Source organism: Erpetoichthys calabaricus, chromosome 11 (genome assembly GCF_900747795.2).
Source record: "Erpetoichthys calabaricus chromosome 11, fErpCal1.3, whole genome shotgun sequence".
Classification (NCBI taxonomy): domain Eukaryota; kingdom Metazoa; phylum Chordata; class Cladistia; order Polypteriformes; family Polypteridae; genus Erpetoichthys; species Erpetoichthys calabaricus.
Genome location: NC_041404.2, coordinates 100,791,285 through 100,814,017, shown reverse-complemented (window position 1 = coordinate 100,814,017; position 22,733 = coordinate 100,791,285). Strand labels below are relative to the sequence as shown.

General features: G+C 39.1%; 2 long non-coding RNA genes across 2 annotated transcripts; both read left to right on the top strand.

Moving 5' to 3' along the window:
• Positions 1–2,967: 2,967 nt before the first annotated feature.
• Positions 2,968–22,720, top strand: LOC127529578 (uncharacterized). Its single transcript, XR_007936198.1, has 2 exons — positions 2,968–3,267; positions 22,600–22,720. It is a non-coding gene; the product is annotated as an uncharacterized LOC127529578 (long non-coding RNA).
• On the top strand, positions 20,283–21,877 carry LOC127529582 (uncharacterized). Its single transcript, XR_007936202.1, has 3 exons — positions 20,283–20,624; positions 21,311–21,399; positions 21,480–21,877. It is a non-coding gene; the product is annotated as an uncharacterized LOC127529582 (long non-coding RNA).
• Positions 22,721–22,733: the final 13 nt, after the last annotated feature.

Sequence of the window (22,733 nt, the reverse complement as noted above, 5' to 3'; positions counted from 1 at the left end):
TGTGCCAAGTCCAGCATCTCTCCTAAAACTGACCTTTGTTCTTTACTCAAGACCAGCTCACTTTTCTCCATTTTATTGAAGGGAGTTTCATAGGCTGTCTTTTTAAACAACTGGTCAATCAGGTTTCAAATTACTGTACCTATGTGTGTGTGTTTAGTTAATCAAAACCTTGTAATCTGACAGTCTGAGTCATCTCTGAAGAAAAATTATCAGCCTTGTGTGACATTGATGCGGAGGACATTTGTGTTTTTATGCAGACATTGTATGTATTTGTTCCTAGTTTTAGTCCTGTTCCAATTATGAATTCAGTTTTTGTACTCTTGCCAGCACTTTTTCTAGTCCTTAACTTTCTGAATCATTAGCAGGAAAAAATCTGTAAATGTTCATTAATGCAACTGAAAAGAACTGGTTGGTTTTTTGTACAAATTACTTTGTCTGCTCATGTTTTTGGGTTGTTGCAAACTATTTCTTTATTAAAACTTAATTTGAAATATCAAATGGGCTGAAAGTGTAGGTTTTTTCTTGATTTTTGAAGGATGTGCAACAAATTGACTTTGCATTGTTCAGATTTGTTTTCCATAGTGACACATTTCTTTATATTCTACAAAGATGGGACTATTCTGGGTTGAATTTAGGAGTTATTTTTATAAGACTCGTGCACAATTGATGATAAAGGAAACTGTAATGAATTGCCATGGGGTTATTTCAATTAAGCAACTGGGTATTGCATTATATGTAAACATTACAGTACTTTAGTGCAAATTTAAGAGCATTTCACATTAGACTACTGGCAGTGTAATGTATTGTAGCTACAGTATTACTGTTTTTACTAGCAATTCTTCTAGTTATTGTAAAATTTAGAGTGACAGTGATGGACTAATCGCATTTCCACGAGCTGTAGTCTAGTTTGGTTGAAGAGTTTAATTCAAATACTGATATATCATGGTTTTACATTGGAATTAAAATATGAATGTGCATTGTGCAGATTAAATTCCTGATTAGGAGTCTAACACCATCCAGGGCAGGCTCCTGTTTTCAAGTTTTCAAGGAGCATTGTCGCATAATCAAACACATCAGGCAACGGAAATCTGCAATCACCAAACAGATGCTGACCAGGTTTGTTATCAAACATGAGACCGGCACTGTGCGACTGGCGCAATTGTTCAAGCCACCGTTATGCATACATTTGGCGCCTGCACTGATTATACCGTTGTTTAGAAGAAGTAAACGTATCTAGTCAACGTTGACCCGATTACTGCAGCATGATTGCTTGCTAAGCGTATGCCGAGTTACAAAGCTTGACATTATTGCCAATTATAATTTTGACTTCAAAGATGTCTATCACAACTTCATAAACATTCGGTATTCGTCCGTGTCGCTACCTGATCTGCGTGCCTGCCCAATTTGCAGGTGCAAGCGTATTGAAAGCCTAGCATGCCGTAAAAGTGTTCACGCATGCGTCAAACAAATTGGGAGCACCGTAAAGTGTGCAATGACGTAGCCTTTCAATACGCACGCGCGCAGATCGGGCTGGCAACAGGAACCAAGTAGTGACACACACCGCATACGCTTAATGAAAAAAACAAAGAAATCCACTTTACTGCACAGCTCAATCTGAACTGTGCATGCCGATTTACAACTTGACATTACGGTATACTCATTTTAGTTCCACATTAGTTTACCATAATGAAAATATTAATTCTGAAAAATAAACAAAGCAGCTTTCGTGGCGTAATGTTGACATCCAAGGTTCGATCACCGTAAGGGGAAGCATAGGTGTGCACACCTGATGAGCCCCAATTAGGGCGAAACACATGTTGTGTACTCTTGGTATTATTTGGCAGTTACTGTGTGTGTATATACGTCTGTAGTGTTTTTATTTTTCCACTCACGTAATAAATTATATAAAAGCCCCTTTCTGTTTTGATCTATTGTTGCAATATCCTTCTATGGACAAATTGTGTTTGTTTAAAAATATCTTTTTATATCAATTATTATTAATAAAATTGCCATTTGACTTAAGGCATCAGGTTTACAAAACCTAATGTTGCCAACCAATTTTATAGAAATAAATGGTCCTTTTTCAACAAAAAAGAATTAACACTGTGTTGCATTTCTTTGTGCTGACTGTCCCCCTTAGTGTTAACGGTGACAGTCCACTTGTTAAAATTCATTAATTCATTCTCAGTTGTACAATCAGGTCAGATGTTGAAGGAATCAAGAGTATAAAGCCACCGGTTCAAATCCTCATTTATTCCAACAGCTATTAATCTTACAAAGAAATTTAACTTTACATCCACAGACTTAAGTGAATGAGCTGTTATCACTTCAATTTTTTTACAGTAAATGCTTGTTGCTGTAGTTCAGGTTTGTTCTTAGTGATGTGTTTTTAATGTTGTTTCAAGGTGTCTCTGTAAAACCCCCCTGAGAAACCAAACTTATCTATTAAGACAATAAAACTGAACTGAATTTAACAGCTGTAAAACAAAATATTCTGCAGTAACTGATCAGAATTTAAACAGCATGAAATAGTTCAGTTTATGATTAACACCATGTGAACAGAGTGCAGTGACATTCTTTCTTACAAGTTTAAACAACATAACATACCATTGTTTGTGTGCAGATTCATCTCATGTGAATGGTTTTATTCACCCATATTGATACAGAGCCAGTTCATTTTTATAACTTTAAAAGAAGAAAGACAATACACTTTTTCAGAAATTTTTTTTGAATAAATAAATGGTATGTTTAAAAAATAACAAAAGTGAAATATCTGTGAACAATGTTTGTCAAAAAAAAATTACACACACACACACGCACACACACGCACACATACATGCACACACACACACACACACACACACACACACACACACACACACACACACACACACACACAATGAAAATGGCCAACAATGGGGATGTGCTAAAAATTATTAGGGAAAGGGAACACAAACCTATTTTACAGATTTTTATACCTTGGTATTAAAAAAAAATGTTAGCCAAGGTTTTGAACACAGTAAAAGTGAATCATTAAATTTGTCAAAAAAGGAAAAATGCTACTTTAGCTTTATGAACAAGATACTACTCAGAGTCAATGAGTTATTATCCAGCAATATTCCATAAAAAATGTGTTCTATTTAAGCTGACATTTTTCCTGATCTGTCCTTTAACATTTGTTCACTAATAATATTTTTATATCACCTTTGCTTACAAGTGTAGCTCAAATTGCTCTACAAAAATATACAGTTACAAAGAAAATTGAAGGTATTACAAAAGTAAATAAGAAGCAAATGGATGGGTCCTTGTCCTTTATAAAAAATACACTGCATGGTCAAATGGCCAGGGACAAACACAAACTTGCAGCTTTCAAGGTTGCCGGAGATAATAAATCTCTGGGGGTCCCAAGCCAAAGCCTGCACAGCCCCCGCTGCACATCCCAGCATACATAATTGTGGCCGTCTCAGTCCAATCACAATTCCATTTCAGGACGTCTTGTGAACTTTTCTTCTCTCCGGCATCACAGGCGGTTTGAGTTGATGTAACAGCCAGTGGAGATGCAGGGGGACATCATTGCAATAAACTGGAAAAAGACAACAGAGAAACACAGCATAAGTTACTGCCCAGTGCAGATCTTACAAACTGTACACAGTACCACTTATAATCTATTACAACCAATGCAAGTAATTAAGAAAAAGCCAAATTAGAAATTTTGAAATGATCGACAATTGTAGCCTGGCACTTCTCTATTGGGAAAGTATTCGAGATTTTGTTGCATGAGTACAGAAAGCTTCCGGTTTTTATGGTTGATCTTAGAATAAAAAGCAAAGCAACGTTTGAAAAAAGAAATGTTGGGAGCAGTGTGGTATAGTGGGTCCCCAGCTCCCATCAAAGGCCAGTTTAAATTAAATAATCATCGCGGGTGATTGCAAGGGGGCGTGGTGGTTCTGTGGCTGAAGCAGTTCTCAGGGCGATTTGCGATGTGGGCGTTTCTCACCTACTGTACGTGCACAGGTAAGAGACCGCCTGCATCCGTGATTGTTCCTGGGGCTGCTAATTTGCCGCAGCTGCTATGCCCTCTTAATAAAATAGAAGCACAAGTCGACTAGAGGGAAAAAGGAAAATGAAAGGAAAGAGAAAGAAAGACGGAGGTTGCTGGAGAGCAGGAAGCAGGGTGGAGAGAGCTGGTGTGAGCGAGCGAGAGAGAGTATGAGCGAGTGCGTGCAGGCTCGCAGCCAGGCAGCTGAAAGGTGAGCCCCAAGAATGGGTGTTTGGCCAACACTCGGTGGGGGCAGAAGGAAGTGGTCACTCCCGCTGAGCATTGTAGGAAGGAAATGGAGTGACCGACAGAGGAACGACTGGCTGCCTAAGGCCAGGAAGGCAGCGGGAGTCAGGAGGCTTGGTGGGTGAAGTCCTTGACGTGAGCGTCCTGGTCGTCAAGGAAACCAAGTCTCGGTCTAGGATGAGTGCGCGACCGAAGCCAGGAATCAGGAGGCCTTCAGACCCGGTCGAGCGGAGTGAAGGTCAGCTGCTGAGAAAGTGACTCGCCTGCTGCGGGGCCCAGATGGGAGAAGCGGTAGAGATGCCAGGGTACAAGAAGCACCGGGCTCTGTAAATGTTTTAATGTACTGTTACCAGCATTGTGTATTAACCTTGGTTTTTAAAGGATTGTTTTTTTTTTCTATTTATTGATTTTTACCTCGACGTTTTGTTTTAATGGATTATTTATTTAAAGAATGACTCTTTTTGGAAGCACTGCATTTATTTAATTTGAACATTTTTTTTTGTTCTGTTTTAACAAAAGCACTTTGCACTTTTGGACCATCCCCTTGCTATGTTGTTGCCTCACTGCTTAGCTCATCGGTAACATTACCGATGGTGTTGGGTTAAGGGCTCCCGGACAGCAGACGGGAGCATGCAGCAAACCCGCAACGTCACAAGCAGACACTCCAAAATACAGGCAGGGCCTAAAATAAGCAAAGCCTTCTAATTATTTACTAGAACCTTGAAATAAATTCTATGTGAGACAGGCAGCCAGTGTAATGAGACTGAGACAGTTTTCAGAAGAAGAAAAAAACAAAACAGTCCAATACCTCATGATCACTTGGCAAAAGCACAACAGATCAGAGCAGAGGTTGAGATGGAGGATTCTAGAAGTGCGGGCAGGACGAACAGCCACTACTTCAACAGGACACACATCTCTCCTTCCTTCTTTAACTGCTGCCCCATAACACGGCCAGACTCTTCTACTTCACTGTAACTGTTAAAAACATAAACACAGTAGGTATTCACTCACAGAGTTCAAACGTCAATAAAGTGTACCCTTACTTCTTGTTCTGCCTCCTTCCTTGGTACACCAGCAGATCAATTATTACCAAAGTAAACCATCACAATAGATAAAGTTCTGCTTAGAGTAAAGTCCAACTAATAATAGTAATTACTATGTTTTTTGTTGGATTTTGAAAGAACCCCAACTTAATGGTCATTATATGTAGCAGCATTTTTTTTTCTTTTACATTGCACATACAGTAGATATTGTGTTACAATCTCTGTATATCTGAACTTCAAATGTGACGTGCTCAGTGTCATTACTTACATGAAAACACCTTTATTTTTCTCTCCTGCCTTAGTTTTGTTTTAATTTAAAATTAAGTCTTGGTTCTTTCAAAATCCAACAACAAAGCACAGTAACTTAAGAAAATAAATGTTATTTTGCAAAACGGAACAACATCCCTGTTTAGTGACTGCTGGTACTGATACACCTCAGTCTCTGTGTTTGTGAGGATTCACACTCTGAGGATTTCCTGTCTAAAATTAAAAAGCCAGTGTTAGTTACTGGACAGAGTAAGCAAGCATACAGTACAGTATTCAAGGCAACAAAATATTATAGATCGAGTAATAAATATGGGGAGGCTTTGCAGGAATTGTGCATAAATTACTTCTGAAACTGAAAGCCTCAGTAGTCTTACCTGTAGAAATAGCAAGTCTAACATGAACTACACATCATTTTGAATTGGAAATCTTAAAAGCAGAAGAAAAGAACATCCAGTTGTGTCTCAGAATTCGGGTACACTGGCATCTGTTCAGCCACTTGGAAGGCTGGTTACCACCGGGCATCCTATAGGTTCAAGAAAAAAAATACAATGAAGGGGCATTGTATTTCTAACTGCAGCAATAAGAAATGTTATTTCTAAGGAGCAAGCCTTCTCTATTATATTCAGTTAAATGTGTGTACACTCCTAAACCAACAACTTAAATGATAAGCTAATGACAAATGACAACAGCAGGTGCCCAGCCTGTCATTTTGCCACATCAGAGGCACACCACACTTCTCTGATGGCTTTGGATATAAATTTTAAAATTGCCTGTTTTCTGCCATAGAATTTTTTCCTCCAAACAAGGTCAAAGAAATCCATTTCAAAATTATGAATAAATAGTACCCAACTATCAAATTAATTCATAAGTATGACATTAATATATCGCCAAAATGTAGTTTATGTACAAATGAAGACAAATCCCCTCTCACATTTCTTTTACTTCTGCTCCTATTCCAAATTTTCTTATAAAGATTTATTTCTGTTACTGTCTTGAATGACAAACCAATATCTCAGTTTAATTCTTGTACTTCTTCTGTATACAATTTCGAAGACTAAATGTTAGAAAATGGAGTAACTGTGGTTTCCTAAAATTGCTGTTAAATTTCCTATTCATAAGTGTAAAGTTCAGAACGTTAGACCCTCTGTTACATTTTTCTGTATGGACATTACTATGCTAGAAATAGATTTTAAAAACAGAAAACACACTAAAATAATTAAAACGTGTAAGATTCTGATCTGCTTCATTAACAATTCGTAATCCTATTATCTGCATCTCGCTTTCTTGTAATAACTTAGCTATTGCTACTCTTGTATGTAATTTAGCCTTCATGATTATATATTTGTTAACTTTATTATGGAAAAACTGTTGTAATGATGTAATCTGATATCAACATAATAAAAAATACCGATGGCTTTGGAGGGCACACTTTACATCGGTCGAGTGCTAGTCGTGCACTCCTCATTCTATTCCAAATTCGACACCTCGATTACATTGTTTTGCTTAATTATTAGCATGCCGTTCACTCATTAAGATGAAAAATGCAAACAAATGTTAAAGGAAACACACCACCAAATGCTAATAGGGTGTTACAAAATAAATGAAATGCATCTATTAACCCAAATACGGAAAATGACGTGACTTTCACATTTAAACCATGAGATTACCAATATCGTATAGCAACTAAAAATGAAAATCCTTATTGCCTTTTTCATCGATACGATGTACTTACAAAAAGCTATACATATCCATTATAAAGTTCACGGACATAAGTCGCATTTCATTTCACTCCCTCTTCATTCAAATGGAATTACAATTTTCAGGCAACAAATATTCTTCCAGCACGTTATAAAATTCAAAAGTTGCCATCTTTTCCAGTAAGAAGTCCACTTACAGACGGAGATAAACAACAACACAAAAATGACTCGCAAGTACAATTCAAACCTGATGAGTGACGTGTGTCGTAAAACATTAGACATGCGCAGAACAAATCGGGAAGCGTCGTGAAATGAATTTTAATTAAGCAGAGAGCGCGTGCGCGAGACTTATGTCGCAAAGTAAAAAAACGCAGATTGGGCAGGGTCGTAATAGTAAAGCTCTGCGCATGCATAAACATGTGCACGCAAACCGGGCAGGCACCACAGATCGGATAGTGACAAGCATAGACATAGAATTACTAGACTCCTCATAACCAGCAGCATCGTACGTCAACATCGCCGCCATATTCCGAGTGGCACTGCTGTGGAGTGAAGTAATGGATAAAGATACCTCACGCATGTGCTGCTTGGCATTGTACAAACCGCTGTACTCTCCAAACCAGATCACAGGGATTACATTTCATAGTTAAACTGAACAATTATTTTGGTTATATTTGGTCATTAGAAAATCTCATTTTATAATCTGAACTTTAGCTACGCCAGGCTAAGTTAGCAAAGCTATGCATTTATGTGCTCAATTGAGCCTCCAAACAACGGTTTGGCTAAACAAATTTAGTCACTAACTATGTAGAATGTTGTTAGCTGTTAACATTTCTCAAACTTTGAAGGTTTCCCAAATAAATCCACCTCATGAAGCAGTGGGAGGTAGCCCTTAGACGGGATTTTGAGAAAGCTGTCCTGTGATGTGTGCCGTGCAAGTTTGGTAACAGATGCCATGCCGGCATCATATGATCAAAGCTACCACTTGCTCACATTAAAAAACAAAGGAGATTTGATGATTCCGTCTGAGGGTACAGTCAAGGTGGTCAAAGTAGCTGAGCGTGTTATCGAACAGTCGACATTAGGGCAAGCTGTCAGTGTATCTTTGATCAATCAGTTTGTTCGGGCTGAGATTGGTTCAGATGATGTGTTTTTTCTCAAGGAGCACATTGAGGAAACACAGTTTGAAATTGACAACCATCATTTTATGCTCATGTCTTTAGTTGTGCCTGTCTTCCACAAACTAAGGCTGCACCATATTGCCAGACTGAATACTCTCAAATTACATAGTGGCAACACATGGAAAAAGCTATAAGACAGTTCTGTTTCAAGGATTTTAGATCCTATCCTTTGTATATTTAAGTAACCACATTGTGTGTGTGTATGAGAAAGAGAGATTGAGGGATGAATGAGTGAAATGTTTTCATAAATTATTAAGCTAATTTGTATACAATAAAATTGTTTATTTTTGTCATTGAGTGTATCATTTCACTGTTAAAAGAAAGACCAGACTGCCAGTTGCAGTCTTACTATTTTGACTTTCAGACATTGGTCAAGTTTTCGACTCAATAATTAATAATAACTAGCGAACCCGCGGCATACCATACGCCGCATAATCAGGCCGCTTGTTTAATGATTTTTAAGCACAGGGAGAAAATGAACATTTGAAAAATCGGTAATGTAATAAATCACCAAGAAAAGTAACATTGTAACAATGCATGGAACGAACCAACATACAATTGTCCGTGACTGAAAACTGGCGGACCTCCGTCGCGCCTTCTCCTCCCAGAGCGAGGGATCGGGGTGGATGGCACTCAGGCGCGGAGGGCGGAACGGGAGGAGAGGGGAAGGACGCCCATTCCGCCCCCTCCGTCATGCTAGTCTGCTGATTTCTTGTTCAGTATTCACTGGCCTGCTCATGTGCCCACCCCCAACTCGTCACCTGAGTCGTTTTCCTCTTTGCACAGTCCACATGCACCTGTGAGTCACGTGGACTTTTCATTGTTCTTTGCGGTTTTGGCTGCTTTTCTATATATAATCCACCAAGTCACCCGACCACGGTAGTAGCGAGGGGGGGGGGTGTGTACAAAGGGCAGGGACGTAATCAGTGTGAGCGTATGACCCGCTAGCCAACCCGCGGTGTAGCATACGCCGCATAATTATGTATTGATGGGTGGAACACTTCCTGAATGACACAGTTGTCCAAACAGAAATGAAAACAAAATCGAGCCCAGTGAATTCTTTAACTGTCTTGTAGCACAGTGGTAGTGTTGCTGCTTTGCAGTAAGGAGACTGTGCAAGATTTTGGGTTCGCTTCCCGGTTCCTCCCTGTGTGGATAGCGCTTTGAATACTGACAACACCATTATATCAATGTAATGAAGTATTATTATTCTTTGTGTCCAGCGCTCTCTCTCTCGCGTGCGTGCGCCTGTATGTGTGTGTCTCTCGCTCGCTCAATGCACGTGTTCCTGCAGGCATACCAGTAAGTGAATGAAAAGATGGAACTCTGGAGAGAGCAACATACAACTGTCCATGACTGAACACTGGTTTTGGCAGATACATGCATATCTTTTTGAAAGTTTGGCCCTGTGCCTTATTAATTGTCATCGCAAAGGCAAATCTAACAGGAAATTGTCTTCGTGTTAAAGTAAAAGGCAAATTATCCGCGACAAACAAACTGTTTTACACGCTGCATACCAACCCGCGGCGTACTATACACCGCATAATCACGCTGCTTTTTTAATGTTTTTTAAACAGAGGGAAAAAAATGAACATTTGCAAAATCCGTAACGCTGCTTTCAGTAAGTACAATGCACACGTGTTTAATTTGTTGGCCACTTTTTGCCAGCCGTCTTTTCTGGTTTGGGCTGCTTTTGCAGTGTTACCGCTTGTGTATTAAATCTTGAAGTTCTTCTAGTAACTAATTAACTAACCAACACACACCCACCCACCCAGCTTGTGTGAAAAAAATGCGCCCGTTCTTTCATCATTTTGTTGCAGCCTGCATAATTCGTTTAGTGTTGTTTTTTTAAATGTACGTTCAGATATCTCTGCACTCAGAAGATTTTGGAACAAAAGGTGCATCAAAAGTCCTGTGTGGAATGCGTGTGTTCAGGGGAGTGTATCTTGAAATGTTTTTCAGGAAGAGGAGAGTGGGCAGATGACGTCACATTAGTGTTGCGAGCAAGTGGATGTGCACCCTGTGTGCACATTCCGACAGTGTCAAAAGATGTCACCAGAAGGTTATCACGTGTGTATTTGAGAGGCATGAGAACCTCGTAATGCCCATGATCCAAAGGACCGCTAAAGAGCAGGGATATGGAGAGACGCTGGGCCGGACTGTAAACTCGAGGAGAGGCATGAGGACGTTCTTGGAAGTAAATGCTGATAGTAGCTGGAAGGATTTGGGACATTGCCACAATTTCTGCCTCGCCACCATAGACTCCGGACGTATTCATGTAGTCGGCGTATTGTTGAGCAGACTGTATAACAATGCCTCTGTGACTAACAACAACGGACACCACGTCGCCGAAGTTATCCCAATGTTGGCAAACAAAGCCAACAGCCATGTTGCAAAGTTTGAGAGCAACAGTTTCGTCAATGACATTTTTCCAAAAAAACCCGACTGATAGAAACAAACAGTTACCTGATGCAGGAATTTCTTTGAAAGAAGTGTTGTTTCCATGAAATACATTTGAAGCGGTAGCCATGGAGGGCAAAAGAACAGTCAACGTGGCTCACAGCTGGATTTGGACAGCAGCACAGACCAAAGCGAGTGAGTATGTGTTTGATGAGCTGTTCGAGTTGGCGGGCAGTGCTCTGAGGTGCGTTCCCGATCACGTGGGAGGAGGGGTAGAGTTTCTGGGTGGGGCTTCGTTGTTCCTTTCCCATGGTTTTCAATGGTGGACGCGGTCGGATGTCGTAACTGAAAAGAATAATGAAAAGTCAACGTGGTTCAGAGGTGCATGTGGACTCCTAGCACAGACGAAAGGGACTAACTGGGTGGTCGGTGAGTTTTTGCGTCCGGGCACATGAGCAGGCAGTGTGAATGCCTAAAGAGCGAGGGTAGACGCGGGCCGGGGAAAAAGGAGTGTTGGTGGGCGGGGAAATGTCTTCCGTGTTCCTGCAAGACCATCTAAGAAGACGCATGTTTGTCGCAGATGCGAATTGCTGTATGTAGCGTGTAAAACAGTTTGCTATGGTGCACGCGGTTGTGCGTCGTAACCAAAAAGTCAATGTGGCTCAGAGATGCATGTGTACTGTAGCACAGACGAACATAAATGACGGCGTTTTTTCCGAGTCATCGCGTCCGAGTTGGTGGGCGTGGCTCTGCGAGTTGTCATTGTATCCAATGGTCTTTGAGTTGGTGGGCGTGGCTCCTTCCTGCGTGCGCCATTGGCGTCTTACTTGTCGGCGGTTTAGTGAATTATATATATAGATAATACATTTTATTTAATAGGCGCCTTTCTTAGCACTCAATGTCACTTTACAATAAAATTAAACAACATTAGTAAAATTAAAACAAGAGAATGATAAATCAAAAAGCAATAATTAGCAAACAAACAAAGATTACTGGCAGTAACAATGCAAAATTCACAATTGATATGCCAGTTTGAAAAGATACGTTTTGAGGGTAGTTTTAAAATGTGTTATTGAATCGAGCTGACATATATGAGAGGGAAGAGAATTCCAGAGTTGAGGAGCATGAGAGGACGCTCAAGCTCCCATAGAACAGAGTTTGATGTGTGGTACAGAAAGTGGAGTGGCAGATGAGGATCTGAGGGAGCGAGAGGAGCGTAAGTCTGTAGAAGATCAGTGAGGTAGGGGGGAGCAACACAGTGAAATGTTTTAAAAGTTAAGAGCAGTATTTTGTATTATATTCTGTAGTTAACAGGAAGCCAGTGAAGTTGAGAGAGAATAGGTGTAATATGTTCAGTGGATTTAGAACAGGTTATTATCCTGGCAGCAGAATTTTGAAGAAGTTGTAAGAGATGGATAAGTTTTTGTGGGATGCCAGATAGAATAGCATTACAGTAATCTATACGTGAGGTGACTAGGGCATTAACAAATACTTCAGTACTGTGTTGCGTAAGAACAGGACGAAGTCTAGAAATGTTTCGGAGATGGAAGAAGGCAGTCCGAGAATTGTTACGTATATGGGAAGAATTATTTAATAATAACAATAATTATTATTATTTAATAATTGCTATTATTAGTGTATAAATGGATATAAATAATTGCATTTAAACATTTCACCAAAATCTGTTGTATGTAAACGATACTGTTTTAAACGTTATTGTTTATTCATCAGAAAACCCGGTTTCCACATCTCCCTGTATTAGTTTAAATGGCACTTTTGCCACTCACAATATGGCGGACGCGCTGACGTATTGTGTCAACTGGGCCTCTGAGCCATAGACATAGAATTACTAGACGCCGCATGACCAGCAGCATCGTACATCAACGTTGCCGCCATATTGCTAGTGGCACTGCTGTGGAGTGAAGTAATGGATAAAGATGCCTCATGCATGTGCTACTTGGGATTGTACAAACCGCTGTACCTCTAAACCAGATCCCGGGGGATTACATTTCCATAGGTAAGGCTGAACAATTGTTTTGGTTATATTTGGCCATTAGAAAATCCCATTTTATAATCTTAACTTTAGCTACGCCAGGCTAAGCTAGCAAAGCTATGCATTTATGTGCTCAAGTGAGCCTCCAAACAACGTTTTGGCTAAACGTATTTAGTCACTAACTATGTAGATTGTTGTTAGCTGTTAACATTTCTCAAACTTTGAAGGTTTCCCAAAGAAATCCACCTCAGGAAGCAGTGGGAGGTACCCCTTGGATGGGATTTTGAGAAAGCTGTCCTGTAATGTGTGTCGTGCTAGTTTGGTAACAGATGCTGTACCGGCATCATATGATCAAAGCTACCACTTGCTCACATTAAAAAACAAAGGAGGTTTGATGATTCCTTCTCAGGGTACAGTCAAGGTGGTCAAAGTAGCTGAGTGTGTTATCTGACAGTTGACATTAGGACAAGCTGTCAGTGTATCTTTGATCAATCAGTTTTGTTCGGACTGAGATTGGTTCAGATGATGTGTTTCATCTCAAGGAGCACATGAAGTAAACACAGTTTGAAATTGACAACCATCATTTTATGCTCATGTCTTTAGTTGTGCCTGTCTTCCACAAACTAAGGCTCACCATATTTCCAGACTGAATACTCTCAAATTACATAGTGGCAACATACAGAAAAAGCTAGACAGTTCTGTTTCAAGGATTTTAGATCCTATCCTGTATATATTTAAGTAACCACATTGTGTGTGTGTGTGTGGGTGTGTGTGTGTGCGTGTGTGAGAGAGAGAGAGAGATTGAGAGAGGAATGAGTGAAATGTTTTCATAAATTATTAAGCTAGTTTGTATACAATAAAAATGTTTATTTTTGTCATTGAGTGTATCATTTCCCTGTTGAAAGAAAGACAAACAAAGATAACTGGCAGTAACAGTGCAAAATTCACAATTGGTATGTCAGTTTGAAAAGATAAGTTTTGAGGGCAGTTTTAAAATGTGTTATTAAATGTGTCCCATAGAACAGAGTTTGATGTGTGGTACAGAAAGTAGAGCTGCAGATGAGGATCTGGGGGAACGAGAGGAGTGTAAGTCTGTAGGAGATCAGTGAGGTAGGGGGGAGCAACACAGTGGAGAGCTTTAAACGTTAAGTCCTCAATCTGCGTCAAGAATGATTAGCGAAGGTGGTAGGGAATGAGAACGGCGCCCATACGCATGCGCTGCACGGCCGCCCTGCTGCGCGCTGCCAAGAGTTGATTCTACAATACAGTATATCCATCCATCCATTTTCCAACCCGCTGAATCCGAACACAGGGTCACGGGGGTCTGCTGGAGCCAGTCCTTCTACAATATAATTAAATAAAAATGAAAAAGTAATAAAAATCATCACCCCGAAAGGGACAGTAGACGTCACGTAGTATATGCGTACCAAATTTCAAGTCAATAGGTGAAACGGTTTGCGAGCTACAGGTGATTTAAAATCCTGGACAGACAAACGAACAGTCACGGTTGCGTATTATATAAAAAGATAATTATGATACAATAGAATGGGCAGGCAGTTTCTTTAAGTGTTATTTTAATTATGCCTTTTGTCCATGTGTTCATTGACAAATCAATCATTCATTAAACAGTTATTGTTTAATCAAAAAAGAATAATAAACAACAACTTCTGCAATGTAGGATTCAAACCACCGTTTGTTTAAGAGAAAGTTTTTTTTTTAAATTTATTTTAGAGATACCTGTATATTCTTCCATTGAGCAATGTGCCATGAGTGGGATTCAAACCCGTATCCTTTCTATAATTCTTGGTAGATTGTCTCTCAAGAATCGCAGCTATACCTCGACTAATACAAACAATCCTTGGGCTACACAATGAATGCGGTGTCTATCTATATATGTCTATGTTTGTCACTGCAGTTGTAGACGCGCAGTTACAGACCCGGAAGTAACGTCGCCGTCGTTTCAGGACTGACTTCGTAAAATTACTTTTGGAAGGTTTCGGCAGGTCTCGGTAAAGCCCGGAAAGTAACGTCGGGTCAAGAACCCATTCAGAAATTAAGTGATAAAAATGAGAAGGAAAAACAGTACATCAAACCAAATAATACGTATCATTGTTATGTTCAGCGGGTTTCTGCCATCACGTCGTCTCATACATCAAACTAAACAATACGGATCGTTACTGTGAAATACACTATTAACATTTACGTTGTGTTCGGGTCTATGGGAACCATTTAACATGTCGACAAAATTAAAATCAAGAAGATCTGTGTTAATTGAAAATAGTTTTTCGTTCACATTCATAAAACGAAATATACAACATAATTACAATGTTTGCACCACGTTAGAGTTTAGTAAAACGTTAATAATGACAGTGATTACGTTTTTAAAAATGTACTATGAATGTGTACAGTATTGTTCTAAACCAATTTAGAATAAACATTTATGCCAATCTAATATTTTTAAACATGTATGTGAAGAAAACGGCAATACATATTCTACACTGAATTATGCTATATATTAATTGCCTTATATAGAACTATTCTAATTTTTGTCAGTTATTATAAACGATGGGCCATCAAAAGAAAAAAAAAAGAAAAATACTAATAAGAACACAATTTATTTACTGTATCACTTTCCCTATGCCCAAAATTCAGAAAGAACAAAAGGACCTATATAACATTGGCTACAAATAATATCTTCACTAAATAAAGATAAATACAGGATATACAAAACATTCAAATAGAATAAAAGACAATAAGCCAGACTAAAATACAACATATAAAACAACAAAAAAATCTTGAACAAATAACATAAATAGTGAAAAAAATGCAAACCCTGAGTACCTGGACAGATAGAGGGGGTAAACTGAAAGAAGGTGCAGAATGTCAGCTCTGTTTAATGTCTTCCTAAACAAATGAGTTAAAAAAAATGAATGGAGTCAGCTGATCTCATTAATTTTGGGAGGTCATTCCGCAGTCTGGGCGCTATACAGCTGAAGGCTCTGCTGTCACTCACAGGGTACAGATTAGTGTGGGGCACAGAATCAGAGGACCTTAGTGGGCAGGTCAATAACAGAATGTGAGATTCAGTCCTGTAAGAAACAGGGAGCCATGAAGGTGCAGCAGGATGGCTGTGATGTGCTCGCTGTTGTTGGTTCGTGTCAGGACTCTTGCAGTTGAGTTTTGAATCAGCTGGATCTGTGATACGTATACGATTATATTATTATAAAATTAAGATAACTTAATTATTATATTATAAATTAAGGCATGAGGGTTGCCCTGGACATGATATAGGATACATAGTGTCTGACAATGGGTCCAAGGATTTCATCCCGATACCTAATGGCAGTCAAGTTGCCGTTGGCTAGCCTATTGAGGTCTGTGCGTTCCTCCATGCATCCGCCTCTTCAGACCATCACTAACCCACCACCAAACCGGTCATGCTGAACAATGTTACAGGCAGCATAATGTTCTCCACGGCTTCTCCAGACCCTTTCATGTCTGCCACATGTCCTCAGGGTGAACCTGCTGTTATCTGTGAAAAGCACAGGGCGCCAGTGGTGGACTTGCCAATTCTGGTATTCTATAGCAAATGGCAATCAATCTCTATGGGGCCCATTAGAGGACGTCGGGCCCTCAGGCCACCCTCATGAAGTTTGTTTCTTTTTGTCAGAGTTCAGAGACATTCACATCAGTGGCCTGCCAGCTGGAGGTAATTTTGTAGGCTCTGGCAGTACTCATCCTGTTCCTCCTTGCCCAAAGGAGCAGATACCGGTCCTGCTGATGGGTTAAGGACATTCTACAAAGGACCTTATCCAGCTCTAATAGAGTAACTGCCTGTCTCCTGGAATCTCCTCAATGCCCTTGAGACTGTGCTGGGAGACACAGCAAACTTTCTGCCAATGGCATGTATTGATGTGCCATCCTAGAGAAGTTGGACTACCTGTGCCAGCTCTGTAGGGTCCAGGTATCACCTCATGCTACCAGTAGTGACACTGACCATAGCCAAATGCAAAACTAGTGAAAAAAGTCAGAAAAGATGAGGAGCGAAAAATGTCAGTGGCCTCCCTCCACCTGTTAAACCATTCATTCCTGTTTTGGGGGGTCATCTCATTGTTGCTCTTCTAGTGCACCAAAGCAGCTGAAACTCATTAACAAGCCCCTCTGCTACTTAACTGACCAGATCAATAGCCCACAAGTTTCACTGACTTGATGCTATACTCAGATTAAAAAGTGGTCCTTTAATTTTTTGATCAGTTTATTTTAATGTAATATTGTGGTTTTATAAGTCACTACACAAATTACTGAAATACAGTCAATGATAGTTTTGGATAGCCCCACACTTCAGTCCTTCACAAATGCAGTAATTTACAAATATCGTATTTTAATTTTTCTTTGAGAAGCATGAAAAATAATTGTGTTGAATCTCAACTTATGATTACATTTTTGCTACGTATATACTATCGAGGGATTTTTTTTTTTAAATCAGATGGTCACTTTATTTTAACAAGCAATGTAAATAACCTGTTTACTCTTTACCGTCAGATCACATTCTATTTGTTTATCAAGCAGAACTGAATATTTTCATTTTCTACACAATACTGTAATAACTGTACAGTTCAGCAGGCTAAAATAACACAGTGAGACACACAGACACACTCACTATGCATACAAACTACGGGTGCTGTCATTGGTTCCCCTGTGGATTGGACTCTTGAATGTTCACAATGGCTGTACATGCTGGGGTCTTTGGCACATGTCATCCCATTAGCATGCTAGGTGTCACCAATGGTTTATCCTGCTCCTCAAGAAGGCTGTGTCTCCTTCTCCCTGTTATTGTCCCTGAAGTCTCTGTTCAAGGTTGTCGAGATGACAAAAGTATTTTTTTCTGAGATGTTCAATATGTTGAAAAATTTGCCTGTGGCCAGCATCCAGCAAAATGTTTTGTCTAAATTCTTCACTTTTCTTTCTGTAGCATTATAGTCCATTATCATTTCTGGCCGTGGAATCTCCTATCCCTGTGCAGATCACATTGTACACCAAGGATATGTCATTTGTTTAGAGAAACTTTAATGTTTTCACTGGCCTATTCTGTGTGGCCAGCAGTTGAGATGGGAGCTCTGGCTTATTTTTCCTTATTGTGTTAAGCATTGTTACCTTCCTCTTGAGGAGCTACTGTCCCAGTTTGTGTAAAAGTAAAAGTTATCGCATGTGGCGTTGTGGCCATACAGCTTACAGTATATCATGTCCAGGGCAACCCTCATACCTTAATTTCTCACAGGAGTTCCTCCATTTGACTTCCTTTGTTAATGAAATGACATCCTCTGCTCTTCTGTATCTTTTTGCTTCCCCTTGAGCATGTTATTCATAGCTTTGGATTGGGCTATCATTTTTATGCATATGATGCTTAGATCTATTTCAGTGTTAAAAGTGACACTTCATCACAGCTTTCTCAACTCACAGCTTGCCTCAGTGAAATTAAATTAAAATTAAAATCTGAACAGAGCAAAACTCTTTAAAATTAAATTGCAACATAACTGAACTCCTGCAAAGTGGCACTAAAGTGCAACTTAACAACTTAATCAACCATACTTGGTGATGATCTCATCAGACTTTCTTTTAATGCATAGAATCTTGGTGTCACTTTGATTCCTCCTTTTCTTGTTTCACCCATTTAAGCCATATTAAGAAACTTCCACCTGTGTTACATTTCTTATGTTTGCTCATTCCTCTCCTTTTCTAATGCTGAGAATCTTGTCCCTGCTTTTATCACATCCCACATTGATTATTCTAAGTCACTACTGGAAGGTGCCACTTCTCATCTTATATCACAGCTCCAGCTGATTCAAAACTCAACTGCAAGAGTCCTGACACGAACCAACAACAACAAGCACATCACAGCCATCCTGCTGCACCTTCATGGCTCCCTGTTTCTTACAGGATTGAATCTCACATTCTGTTATTGACCTGCCCACTACGGTCCTCTGCACCTTCTTTCAGTTTACCCCCTCTATCTGTCCAGGTACTCAGGGTTTGCATTTTTATCACAATTTATGTTATTTGTTCAAGATTTTTTGTAGTATTATATGTTGTATTTTAGTCTGGTTTATTGTCTTTTATTCTATTTGAATGTTTTGTATATCCTGTATTTATCTTTATTTAGTGAAGATATTATTTGTAGCCAATGTTATATAGGTCCTGTTGTTCTTTCTGAATTTTGGGCATAGGAAGAGTGCTATAAATAAAATGCGTTGTTATTAGTATTTTTTTTTCTTTTGATGGCCCATCATTTATAATAATATGTGACAAAAACTAGTGCAGTTCTATGTAAGGCAATTAATATATAGCATAATTCAGTGTAGAGTATGTATTGCCGTTTTCTTCACATACATGTTTAAAAATATTAGATTAGCTTAAATGTTTATTCTATTTGGTTTAGAACAATATTGTACACATGCATAGTATATTTTAAAAAACGTAATCACTTTTATTATTGACGTTTTACTAAACTCTAACGTGGTGCAAACATTGTAATTATATTGTATATTTCATTTCATGAATGTAAACGAAAACTTTTTTTGAATTAACACAGATCTTGATGATTTTAATTTTGCCGACATGTTAAATGGTTCCCATAGACCCGAACACAACGTAAATGTTAATAGTGTATTTCACAGGAACGATCCATATTGTTTAGTTTGATGTATGACACGCCGTGATGGCAGAAACCCTAAGAATTCACAATGATACGTATTATTTGGTTTGATGTACTGTTTTCTTTCTCATTTTTATCGCTTAATTTCTGAATGGGTCCTTGACCTGACGTTACTTTCCGGGCTTTGCCGAGACCTGTTGAAACCTTCCAGAAGTAATTTTACGAAGTTAGTCCTGAAACGACAGTGACGTCACTTTCGGGTCTGCAGCAATATCTACTTGGGTCCACAACTGCGGGTCTACAACCACAGACATAGAATTACTAGACGGCGCATGACCAGCAGCATCGTATGTCAACGTCGCCGCCATATTGTGAGTGGCACTGCTGTGGAGTGAAATAATGAATAATGTGCTGCTTGGGATTGTACAAACCGGCGTACGCTCCAAACCAGATCCCAGGGGATTACATTTCATAGGTAAGGCTTGTCATTACCCGATCTGCGTGCCTACCCGATTTGCGCGCGCAGGCGTATTGAAAGCCTAACATGCCGTAAAGTGTTTACGCATGCGTTAAACAGATTGGGCAGCACCGTAAAGTGTGCGATAATGTAGCCTTTCAATACGCCTTTCATCTGCTGTGCCTACCCAATTTGCGCGCGCATGCGCAGAGCTTAACTGTTACGACCCTGCACGATCTGCGTTTTTTTTACTTTGCGAGAAGAGTCTCCATCCGATTTGTCTCGCGCACGCGCTCTCCGCTTAATTAAAATTCATTTCACGACGCTGCCCGATTTGTTCAGCGCAAGTCGAATGTTTTACGACACACGAGAAAAAAAGTTACCGCAGGATTTTAATTTCTCGGTCTGCATTAACAAATAGAACTTCCGCCGTTTGAGTGAGAAGGGGAAAGAAGAACGCCATAAAGAATAGGAGCATATTGAATTTTTCTCCGGGAAGAAGAATATTTTTCACTTCTTGAAAAAATGAAGACTTTTCAGTTTTACAACGACTTGAAAGAATATCTTTTACGGGAAGAATTTAGCAACAATTTAATGGTCAGAGAGCAAAGTGAAATACGACGTGTGTCCGTGAATTTTATGATTAAAGGTACTGTATGTAATGTTTATTGAATGCTTTTCAGTTTTTGAGAATACAGTATATACTGTAATATAATCTAAATATATTTAGGATTATCTGACGTTTTGTTTAATAATTGGAATATTACAAAATTTACCGTTTTAAATAGGCTGGTGATTTCAATGACCGCGCATGAATATTTTGAAATATGCAAAACTTTTAATAAATTGTGTTATTAAAAAAACTGCTCAGGTGGACTTTCCTGTTATTTACTGATTTATACTTGATTAATGGATTAGTAGGTTTTCTCTTTTTGGCAATATGAAAATCTGAACTGCCTAGATGTATCTCAGATCAGGTGTCTAAATTTTACAGTTCTTTTAAACAGAGAAGTAAATTGGTATCCACTAACGAATGTTAAAATGTGTTTTTTCTTATGCAACTATGCAATTTTTTTTCTCCCCAACATTAGACCACAATATTTTACTCTGTGTGTGAATCCTCGCAATCCCAGTAACTGTTGTTTTTCTCATTGTATGAGTTTCAATAAAAACAAAACCAGGCTGTTTCATTTGCAAAATAAAGCACACATTCTTAGGGGTATTATGCTTTGTTACTGGGTAATTAGTGTATGCCTTCACTTATAATGTGATGTGGTCATATTTCAGTTACATGCAAGCAACTTTTGTATTCTGTTCTTTCTTAATTTTGGATAGTCCATCATCCATGCCCTGGCTGCTCTACAGGGTGTATCAGGACAGGAGGCAGAAGACGTATTTCTTGGTGGCCCAGAATACAGTATCAGGTAAAAGTCAAGTCTATGAATGTTTGAAGTAAGCATTTAAATATTTCTTGTTTATTATTTTTATATTTTACTTGCCTTAGTGAAGTGGAAGAATTTAACCGAAAGATAGGGCAGCAATTAAAGAAGGAAGGAATGCTGTGATATCTGTTGGAATAGAAGATGATGCTACTGCCCAGTGCTTCCAGAATCCTTCATTTGAGTCATGGGTCTGAATCTACTGCGTCATTGCCAAGTATTCTGGGGTAATGTATCTTGTTTTGTTTACATTTTGTTTTTCTCCATATTCCAAGCTTATTTACTTGACCTTAGCTTTAATAAACTGGATGGCTGTCTCCTTCACAATTGATTTTAAAGTACTATACTATTCATTACATAAAAAGCTCTGAACAATTTAGTCCCTTCCTGTATTTGGTACTGTCTCTCTCCCAACACTCCTCAGTGTAATCTTTAATTCACAACCACTAATTTGCTTATGAAAGAACTGGTTTTAGCAGCTTGCACATGTATACCAAAAATATAGAATGCCGGCTATAAATGAAAAACCTTTCAAAATACTTTTAAAACTCCATTTTTTAAACTTCACCTCTGCTTAATTCCCACTTCTATCAGTTTATGATTTACTTCTGGTTTATGAATGGTACTGCATACACTTTGAAAGATTTACACCAGATAATAACCATTGTTTTTTTGCTGTTTTCTTTTTTTTTTGTCCAGTGATGCCCTTTGCCATGCACCCTGGTCAAGTCTTGTGCAACTGACTGTGGTGCTGAAGAGAGAAGATTGGATTAACACTACAACAGTATGCTTGCTGAGAATGTCCACATGGGCCTGGGGAGGCTGTGACCTTGTGACCCTGAGACGTTGTTTTGTCAATCATCCTGACCAACTAGACCTTTTTGTGTTCTTCAACAGGGCCATCTGACCATCAGATATATTTCAGGAGAAGGACCTTTCAATTTTCCTCGTGTACTTTTTAATTGTATATATATTTTTTCATTTTCATAAAGTTGTATATATTGTGTCCTTATTGTGTGTGTGTGTGCCCTGTGGTTGGCTGGCACCCTGCCCAGGGTTTGTTCACTGCCTTGCACCCTGTGTTGGCTGGGATTGGCTCCAGCAGACCCCCGTGACCCAGTAGTTAGGATATAGCGGGTTGGATAATGGATGGATGGAAATACACGGTTACACAGAAAATTGAAGGCATTATAAAAGTAAATAAGAAGCAAATGGAGGGATCCTTGTCCTTTGTAATAAATACACTGCCTGGTCAAATGGCCAGGAACAAAGACAAACTTGCAGCTTTCAAGGATGCTGGAGATAATACACCTCTGGGG